We start from the raw sequence: 7,073 nt of genomic DNA on the forward strand, positions 1-7,073 counted from the left end.
TGGTAGGAGAAAATAGCAGAGGCCAACCAGAGAATATTGAGAAGCAAAGCAGCTAGTAAGCCTGATCTTTATTAATCTGTTGCAAGAGGGTGCTCCCCTCACATGCAGGAAAGGAGGAACCCAGAACAATGGCGCGCAAGGCCTTATATAGACATTTTAAATTCCCTGCCCTGGAGCTCAAGACCACCCCTCCATATATCATACATACATCACAGAAGGGGAGTAACCAAAGACCCCCCCCATACCTACATCACAGAAAAGGTGGTCTAAAACAGAAATCTGAATGACTTGTTTATCTCGTCCCTTGTTTATCTCTTTACCTGTTTAATGGTCACTTGATTGGATTGCCTGCTTACTTGATTAGATACCCTGGGGAGCCTGGCAATTCTTTTGTAATGATAAATACTTAGTAATGATAAATACTTAGTTCCTAAGTCAGGTCACAGGCTCACCCTGTTCAAACACAGATGTCAGGGTTGCTTCCAGATCCTAGCTCACAGAGGATCACGCCAGCCAGCGATCATTAAATAAAAGTCTTTATTGAGTTACAGTCTCCATTCTCAAGCTGCTGCGCACAACTCTACGTCTTATGCTTAGATCGGCGAAGCTCCGTCTGAGTCTCCGCCCCTTGTGCACCAACTTAATATCCTAGCCCTGCTCCACCTTTTCCGCCTGACAGTTCTCCTCTGGGTCCCTCTGCCCCCCGGGGTCTCTTCCTTCCGGGATTCCTCTGACGCTGACCCCCCGGACCCTTCTGTCTCCTTGCGCCGGGCTTTAGGACCTGGCTCCCTTTCCGGGCTGCCTACTGCGCCACCTTCCTGTGCATTTGAACTTGGCGCGCGCGCCCAACCTTCCACTTTCCGTCTAACCGTCTCTTCGCTCCCCGATGGAGGTGTGGCCACTCCTGACTCGTGCCCTCCCTCCTGTTGTGAGCTGCCAGCGCTTGCTCCCTGGCGCCCTTCCTCATCCCTGCTCTCTGGCGGTGACGCTGGTCCCGATTTCCAACTGCTCCCCTCTGAGTCCCCTCTGGCTCTATCTTCCTGGGGTGTCCCCCTAGTCTCCCCCCTTGCCCTGGCCACTGGTGCTCCTTTTTGTGAATCTTCTGATTCACTGGAAAGACTCGGAGATCTCGGGTCGTCGTCATCACTCATCTTTTCTTCTGCCTCCTCCCCCTCGCTCTCTGTTTCCTCCCTTGCCCTCGCCTCTGCTCCTGAACCCCTGACATCCATCCCCCCCTCGAAGCCCCCTCTTCCCCCCTCCCCGCCTTCCGGTGCGGGAGCTGGGTGCTGCCGTGTCAAGGGGACGAATGTCGGGTACAGTTCGCTTCCCGTGGCGGGCCTCCATCTGAAGTCTTCCGGTTCTTCCTCCCTGCTCTCGTCGACGACGGTCACCTCTGCTTCCATCTCCGTGCCGCCGTGCTCGAAACCCTGGTCGTCTCCGAAAACGTCCATGTCCGTCTCTCCCTCGCTTTCTTCTGGAGGCGTTGCTCGTCCTGGACCCTCCAGCCACTTTCTGCGCCACTGCTCCTCTGGTCGATCATCCCACCAATACGAGGGTTCTGAAGCAGATCCCGAGGGCGACCCCTCCGGGGAACTGGCGTCTCGTGTCGGTTCCTCATCCGAGTCGAACCCCCGGAACGTGCTGGCTGAAAGCGTGGGCGTGAAAAGCCAGTCGTCGAAAAAGTCCGCTGGCATTGGCCTATGTGGGAAGAGGGCATGAAACTCTTCCTTGAGCAGAGGTTCGTCTAAAGCGTAGCCCGGCACCCAGCTGTTGGCACTGGCCGGGGTGCCCTCCTTAGCGAGAAGGTATTCCACCCCCTCTTCCCCCCATCTGGAGTCCAAAATCTCCGTGACTTCGTTGATGCGCACCTCCTGTGCCACTCCCTGTTGCCCGGTTCCCTCTCGGAGCGGACTCGGCGCCGTTCCTGGTTCCTGAAACCTGTGCGGTGCCTTGTAGGGAGTGAGCACCGATCTGTGGAACACCGGATGCATCCTGGAACCCTCCGGAAGCGCCAGCCTGAAAGCCACCGGGTTGACCTGCTCTTCGACTTGGTAGGGCCCCAGTTGCTTATGCCCTAGTTTCTTCTTGGCCAACGACCTGGCCGGCACTGCGTGGGCTGCTAACCAGACCCAGTCTCCCACATGGATCTCTTCGCCAACCCTTCTGTGTTTGTCTGCCTGCACCTTGTATGCGTGTTTGGCCAGCTCCAGGTGCCGCCGCAGCTGATCGTGGACCTCCTGCAACTCCGACGCGAACGCATCTGCTGTCTGCGGCTCCCCCTCCACCATTCTTTCCAGTCCCGGGAAGGTTCTGGGGTGCCTCCCGTTGTTGGCGAAGAACGGCGTGACCCCCGTGGACACGTGCTTCGTGTTGTTGTAGGCGAACTCGGCGAGCGGCAGGTAATCCACCCACGTCGCAGGCTGTTGATTCGCATAGCATCTCAGGTACTGCTGCATGATGGCATTGACCCGCTCCGCTTGCCCGTTGGTCTGCGGGTGTCTTGCCGACGCCAGGTTGATCTTGACGTTTAGGAAGCCCATCAGCTTCTGCCAGAAATTCGAGATGAACTGCCGCCCGCGGTCAGACAGAATAGACCGTGGCAGACCGTGAACCTTGAACACGTGGTCTATGAACAGTTTGGCGGTTTGTTCCGCCGTGGCCACCTTCGCACACGGGATGAAATGCGCCATCTTGGAGAACAAGTCCACCACCACCAGTACGGCCGTCTTGCCCCTCGAGCTGGGCAGATCCATGACGAAATCCAGGGCGACTCTCTCCCATGGTGCGACCGGAGTCTGCAGCGGTTCCAACAGTCCGGCCGGCGGTCTGTGCACTGGTTTGGCCCTCTGGCAGGTGTCGCACCTCGCCACGTAGTCCGCGACCTCCCCTCTCATTCCGGGCCACCAGAAATCCCTGGCGACTAATTCCACCGTCTTCTCCTTGCCAAAGTGCCCGGCAGTGGGCGCGTCGTGCAGCTGATGCAGTACCTTGGCGCGAAGTTCGTCTCCCGGCACGTAGATGGCCCCTTTACGGATGAGCAATCCATCTCTCAGCTGGAACCCATCGGTCGCTGCCGTGCCCCTTTGCATCTCTGCCATCTTTGCTTGCGCGAAGGAGTCAGTCTGCAACGCTCGTCGCACCGCCTCCAGGTCCACTGTCGCCGCAGCGCACGCCCACACTGTTGGTGCGAAGATGTGCATGGCGGCCGCTGGCGTGGCGTCCTCCAGATACTGTGGCTTACGGGAGAGCGCGTCCGCCATGATGTTGGTGTCCCCCGGGACATACTCTATTCGGAAGTCGAAGTTCGCAAAGAACTCAGCCCAACGTATCTGCCTCTGGTTCAGGAACTGTGCCGTGCGCCAGTGCTCCAGATTCTTGTGGTCCGTGCAGACCTGCACCGTGTGCTTGGCGCCGATCAGGAAGTGCCTCCACGCTTTGAATGCTGCATGAATGGCCAGCAACTCCCTGTCCCAGATAGTGTAGTTCTGTTCGGACTTGCTGAGCTTCCTGGAGTAAAACGCCCCCGGCCGCCAAACCCCCTGCGGGTCTTTCTGCAGCAGGACTGCTCCCACGGCTCTGTCCGAGGCGTCTGTCTCGACCCTCATCGGCCTGCTGGGGTCGACATGCAGCAGCTGCTCTTCCGACGCGAAGAGACGTTTGAGTGCCTGAAAGGACCGCTCCGCCTGCTCCGTCCAGATGAACTTCTTTTTCTTGGAGCTAAGCGTGTCCGTGATGGCCGCTGTCTGCATAGCGAAGCCTTTGATGAACTTGCGATAGAAATTCGCGAAGCCGACAAATCGTTGGACCTCCTTCCGGTTGCGTGGGCTTTTCCAATCCAACACCGCTCGAACCTTGGCGCTGTCCATGGCGAGCCCCTTGTCAGACAACTTGTAGCCCAGGAAATCCACCTCCGTTACGTCGAATTGGCACTTCTCCAGCTTGGCGTAGAGCCTATGTTGCTGTAGCCTGCTCAGCACTTCCCTGACGTGTCTGTCATGCTCCTGCTGCGATTCCGAAAAGATCAGGATGTCATCCAAGAAACAGACGCACGTTTTGTAGAGGAGCCCCGCCAGCACGTGATGCATGAAAGCTTGAAAAACGTGGGAGCCATTTTGCAATCCAAAAGGCATAACTCTATATTCGTAGGTGCCCAGGGGCGTGAACATGGCTGTCTTCCACTCATCTCCTTCCCGCATGCGAATGAGGTTGTACGCCCCTCGCAGGTCCAACTTGGTGAACACGCTGCCCTTGCGTACTTTTGCGAGTAGGTCGTCGATTCGGGGCATGGGGAAGTCCGATGGCTTGGTCACACTGTTCAAAACGCGGTAGTCCACCACGAGTCTTTTTTGGGGCGTGTCTCGCTTCTTAACAAAGAATACCGGACTGCCCCCCGCTGCCCTGGACTCTCGGATGAAACCGCGCTCCAAATTATGATCTATGAACTCTTTGAGTTCCTGCAGTTCGTCCTCAGACATGGAATACAGCTTCCCTTTGGGCAGCACCGCCCCCGGCAGCAGGTCAATCTTGCAGTCATATGGTCTGTGGGGGGGTAGCCTGTCTGCCTCCTTCTCGCAGAAAACCTCCAAAAATTCTGCGTACTTGTGGGGAATCGCTTGCAGCGTGCCTAGCAGCAGCTGTGACTCCTCTTGCTCCCCTTCCTGCCGGGGCATGATGCAGTGTTCAGCACAAAAGGAAGAGCCGAAGGTCAGCTGCCTCTGGTACCAAGCCAGCGTCGGGCTGTGCTTGTCCAGCCAACTCATGCCCAATACAATAGGCGTGTCCGACAGTTGAGTGACGTTGAAGCTGATGATTTCCTTGTGATTTCCAAGCCGCAGCACCATAGGTGGCGTCTGCTTCACCACTTGCCCCCCTAGCAGCTCCCTGCCATCCACCGTGACAACCTGCAGGGGCAGTGTGGCAGGCAGCAACTGTATAGCGTGCCGGTCGACAAAGTCCTGCCCTATGAAGTCTGCATTGCTTCCCGAGTCGACGGTGATTGGCACGTCCATGGTGATTCCATTGGGTAGCTGGAGCGATGCGGTGAGCCTCACTACTGGCTTGGGCGGGAGGGGGTCCATGGGCGGTAAATTCCCTGGGGACTGCTTCACTGACACGTCTGGCTGGGCCCCAGTGCCTCTTCCTCCAGCCAGACATCGTCGTTTCCCTGCTGCGGTTCTCCTTGCTGTGTTGCTGCAGTCACCATTGCCGAAGCTGCAGTGTGCTTGTGGAGCCTCCGGGGACACTCTTTCGCCATATGCCCTGTATCCTCGCAGATATAACACTTCCTGTTCCCTCTAGGAGGCTTCGCTTTCACTGCTGCCAGTGCTAGGGCTCTGGCTGCTGACTGAGCCCTTGCACTCCCCACCTCCATCGGTTCCACCCCTCCCCCTGTTGGAGGCGTGGATTGCGCACGCGCTGCTTCTCTGGGAAGGAAGGAGGAGCCCCTGGCTGGTTCGCGCCCGCTGCGCCCTTCTTCCCTGCTCCACGGACGTTCTTCCAGCCGCACCCCCACCGCCAGCGCCCTCTGAACGATCTCCTGCATGGTCCGGGGTCTCTCCCCCCTCGCAATCTCATCTTTAACCGAGCTGTGCAAGCCCTCCCAAAAAAGGTCTCTGACAGGAGCCGAATCTCTGTCCCATTCCAGGGCACTGACCAAAGCGAAAAAGCGGGCATGGTACTGCCTTACGCTGGCCCTCCCTTGCCTTAGTCCATGCACCTCCTTCCGGGCAAGATCCACGTCAATGCTTGATAAAAAACACCCATCCATCGCTTTAACAAAGGCGTCCGCATTTTGGAGCGCAGGATCCTTATCTCTCCACAAATTGCGCAGCCATGCCTTTGCGTCTCCATGCAAATGGGACATGATGAACCCCACTTTCTCTTGTTCATCTCTAAAGTCTTTGTGCAGTAGTTGCAGTGCACACATTACGTCTGCTCTAAAGTTGGGGTACTGTTGCAAATTCCCATCGAAGTGAGAGACCAGACCGCCTGTGCGTCTCCCCAACCCAATCCCCTCCGGTTTGGGTGTCTGTTGCCCTTGCTTCGTAAGCACGTCCAACCTGACCTGGAGATCCCTGTAGGCGGCAGCTGCGTCCTCCTCTCTCTTCCGGGATGCCAGCGCCTCGGCATTCAGTCGTGACACTGCTTCTCTGAGTTCCGCTATTTGCTGTTCAGCCGTCATATTGTCTGCCGTTCGTGAGCTCGCTTGTAGGCACCCACTTTCTCTCCTCTCCGCGAGGCCGTGGATGCCCACAATTTGAAGAGACGGAGCTTACTGTCAGGGTTGCTTCCAGATCCTAGCTCACAGAGGATCACGCCAGCCAGCGATCATTAAATAAAAGTCTTTATTGAGTTACAGTCTCCATTCTCAAGCTGCTGCGCGCAACTCTACGTCTTATGCTTAGATCGGCGAAGCTCCGTCTGAGTCTCCGCCCCTTGTGCACCAACTTAATATCCTAGCCCTGCTCCACCTTTTCCGCCTGACAGTTCTCCTCTGGGTCCCTCTGCCCCCCGGGGTCTCTTCCTTCCGGGATTCCTCTGACGCTGACCCCCCGGACCCTTCTGTCTCCTTGCGCCGGGCTTTAGGACCTGGCTCCCTTTCCGGGCTGCCTACTGCGCCACCTTCCTGTGCATTTGAACTTGGCGCGCGCGCCCAACCTTCCACTTTCCGTCTAACCGTCTCTTCGCTCCCCGATGGAGGTGTGGCCACTCCTGACTCGTGCCCTCCCTCCTGTTGTGAGCTGCCAGCGCTTGCTCCCTGGCGCCCTTCCTCATCCCTGCTCTCTGGCGGTGACGCTGGTCCCGATTTCCAACTGCTCCCCTCTGAGTCCCCTCTGGCTCTATCTTCCTGGGGTGTCCCCCTAGTCTCCCCCCTTGCCCTGGCCACTGGTGCTCCTTTTTGTGAATCTTCTGATTCACTGGAAAGACTCGGAGATCTCGGGTCGTCGTCATCACTCATCTTTTCTTCTGCCTCCTCCCCCTCGCTCTCTGTTTCCTCCCTTGCCCTCGCCTCTGCTCCTGAACCCCTGACAACAGACATACCCTTAAGACAGGATTTGTGAAGGAAAAGACAA

This window comes from Podarcis vaucheri (genome assembly GCF_965113315.1).
Source record: "Podarcis vaucheri genome assembly, chromosome: 1".
In the NCBI taxonomy this organism is placed as follows: domain Eukaryota; kingdom Metazoa; phylum Chordata; class Lepidosauria; order Squamata; family Lacertidae; genus Podarcis; species Podarcis vaucheri.